Here is a 3,517-nt window from a genome sequence, read left to right as displayed (position 1 = left end):
ACAGATGAGACAGGTTTTTGATAAACGTACAAATTTGAAGCTAACATATATTACTACAATCTAAACGTCGTTCTATTGGTGAATGATGTGGGATGTGGGGTTTGTTCAGTCTGATACATAAAACGCCTACTCCATGTTCTTAAAGTAGTTTAAGCAAGATATTTAATAGGAAAACAGAATATGTTTCAATATTCATTATCGATAAATTCTAAAGAAATGTGAAATGTTGAATTCTTGTTTCATTTACACTTTGATAACAGTGTAATTGGTAAGAGATAGCTGCCCTTTATATAACACATTGTATCTAAATAATTGTCCTTTAGAGGCTGGAACTTTTTTTCACCCGCTGTTTATGAAAACACACAACAGTTAATGAACAGAACTTACTGGATTACTCTTGTAGCGCTAACAGGGCACCAAACGTATCTCAGTGTCTTTTTTGTGATACAAACAGCACAAAGCATTACAAATTTACAAAATATTTTTTTGCAACAGAATCCAGCAATATGCAATTATCCTGGTGCATTCTATAGTTAGTTCAAATAATAGATATCTCGTCCATCTCCTATTGTTTAGGGGACCCAAGGTTGAACGTTTGATCTTTTTCTCTTCAGAGGCAGCAGTCAAAATTCCAGAGAGCTTAGCTGCTGTGTAGGTCATGTTTTCTGCATGGCCCTCCAGGTGAAACTGGAGCATGGGCCGTGTGAATGACTGAAGCCCCTGTGAGGAGGCGAGAATGGAGCTGTGATGAGGCATTTGGGGAGACCCAGCTCAGGGAGCTGACACGTGCCATTTTCACATGTTCTTTTCATTCATTCATTCATTCATTTCAATTGTAAATATGACAATTTTATACGTTTCTGACAGTTGTAAATTGTGTACTTAAAATCTTACTTTTCTTATTTCTATTTTTTAAAAACATGATTTAAAGTATAGTTTCCTCTTGAAACAACACATATTTGTCACACTCCAAGCACTATGACAAGAACAGAGAAGGATATGAGAGAGAGTGAGAGAGAGAGAGAGAGAGAGAGAGAGAGAGAATTTAAAAGATGGCACAGAAAAATGTAATGGCACTATGTAAATAAAATCTACTTTAGGTCAGATAGTAAAAGTATGATCTGAATACAACAGCAAAATGAATGTGTGCAGCCCAATTCTCAAAGATTTGCACATATGCAGTAAGATGTTGCCTCCGAAGTGTTCACAAATACCTTTTGTGAACTGTGGAGATTAACTGTGGAGTAAAGTTTCACAAAGGCAATGTGATCTGTAAAAGTTATAGAGCAAAAGTTATATTGTTTAACTCAAGGGAAGCTAAGATAAGTTTGTCAGAAGAGAAAAGTCAATACTATTGATAGTTCCAGAGTAAATAGTGCATTTAATGGAGCACTTTGTGGTCAGAAAGCTGTGTGTCTTCGGTGCTGGTTAGCCAACCTCATAATTGCATGCCCTGTCATGCTGTGTGGTGTTTTCCTTGACCTGATTGCTCAAAGTCCTTCACTTTGAGGTGAAACTTAATAATGGCAAAAAGGCAAAGGTCTTGAAGAGACTCGATGAGACTTGCGAATGCAGGTTTGTATACCAGGGCTATGACAAGTTGTTTGTAGAGGGCTCTCAGACATCATACACAAGGAATTTCTCAGAAGCTCTTTAGGGCTTCCAACTCCTTTGTAAAAAAATTTAATAAATAAAAAAGCCAGGGTCGTTTGTAAAAATGACAGTTTTTCAGATTTTATGTGTAAAAGGAGATTGAATTGAATTAGATTTCTTTATGTTAAATTATGCGCCAGTTCTCACAGTCTGGAACTGACGCATCACATTAGTGTGCAAAATAAGAAATGAAGAAAACAAAAATCAACCCAAAATTGGTTGGCTATTTTTCAAAACTAAGGTGCAACATCTAAGTGTGCATGGGTATGTGGTGTGCAGGAGTGTGAGTGGGTATGTGTACAGGAGTGTGTGGGTATGTGTGCAGGAGTGTGTGTGGGTATGTATGCAGGAATGTGTGTGGGTATGTATGCAGAAGTGTGAGTGGGTATGTGGTGTGCAGGAGTGTGAGTGGGTATGTGTACAGGAGTGTGAGTGGGTATGTGTACAGGAGTGTGAGTGGGTATGTATGCAGGAGTGTGTGTGTGTATGTGTGCAGGAGTGAGTGGGTATGTGTGCAGGAGTGTGTGTGTGTATGTGTGCAGGAGTGAGTGGGTATGTGTGCAGGAGTGTGAGTGAGTGTGTATGCAGAAGTGTGAGTGGGTATGTGGTGTGCAGGAGTGTGAGTGGGTATGTGTACAGGAGTGTGAGTGGGTATGTATGCAGGAGTGTGTGTGTGTATGTGTGCAGGAGTGAGTGGGTATGTGTGCAGGAGTGTGTGGGTGTGTGTGCAGGAGTGTGTGGGTGTGTGTGCAGGAGTGTGTGTGGGTATGTATGCAGGAGTGTGTGTGGGTATGTATGCAGGAATGTGTGTGGGTATGTATGCAGAAGTGTGAGTGGGTATGTGGTGTGCAGGAGTGTGAGTGGGTATGTGTACAGGAGTGTGAGTGGGTATGTGTGCAGGAGTGTGTGTGTGTATGTGTACAGGAGTGTGAGTGGGTATGTATGCAGGAGTATGTGTGTGTATGTGTGCAGGAGTGAGTGGGTATGTGTGCAGGAGTGTGTGGGTGTGTGTGCAGGAGTGTGTGTGGGTATGTATGCAGGAGTGTGTGTGGGTATGTATGCAGGAGTGTGTGTGGGTATGTATGCAGGAATGTGTGTGGGTATGTATGCAGGAGTGTGAGTGGGTATGTGTGCAGGAGTGTGTGTGGGTATGTGTGCAGGAGTGTGTGTGGGTATGTGTGCAGGAGTGTGTGTGGGTATGTGTGCAGGAGTGTGTGGGTATGTGCGCAGGAGTGTGTGTGGGTATGTGGGCAGGAGTGAGTGGGTGTGTGCGCAGGAGTGTGTGGGTATGTGTGCAGGAGTGTGTGTGGGTATGTGTGCAGGAGTGAGTGGGTATGTGCGCAGGAGTGTGTGGGTGTGTGTGCAGGAGTGTGTGGGTGTGTGTGCAGGAGTGAGTGGGTATGTGTGCAGGAGTGTGTGGGTGTGTGTGCAGGAGTGTGAGTGGGTGTGTGTGCAGGAGTGAGTGGGTATGTGTGCAGGAGTGAGTGGGTATGTGTGCAGGAGTGAGTGGGTATGTGTGCAGGAGTGTGTGGGTATGTGTGCAGGAGTGAGTGGGTATGTGTGCAGGAGTGTGTGGGTATGTGTGCAGGAGTGTGAGTGGGTATGTGTGCAGGAGTGTGTGGGTGTGTGTGCAGGAGTGTGAGTGGGTGTGTGTGCAGGAGTGTGAGTGGGTATGTGTGCAGGAGTGTGAGTGGGTATGTGTGCAGGAGTGTGAGTGCGTGTGTGTGCAGGAGTGAGTGGGTGTGTGTGCAGGAGTGAGTGGGTATGTGTGCAGGAGTGTGTGGGTGTGTGTGCAGGAGTGTGTGGGTATGTTTGCAGGAGTGTGAGTGGGTGTGTGTGCAGGAGTGTGTGGGTGTGTGTGCAG

The sequence above is a fragment of the Brachyhypopomus gauderio genome, chromosome 8, assembly GCF_052324685.1.
Source record: "Brachyhypopomus gauderio isolate BG-103 chromosome 8, BGAUD_0.2, whole genome shotgun sequence".
NCBI lineage: Eukaryota > Metazoa > Chordata > Actinopteri > Gymnotiformes > Hypopomidae > Brachyhypopomus > Brachyhypopomus gauderio.
The sequence above is the reverse complement of the archived record's forward strand: the minus strand, read 5'-3'. Positions refer to the sequence as shown.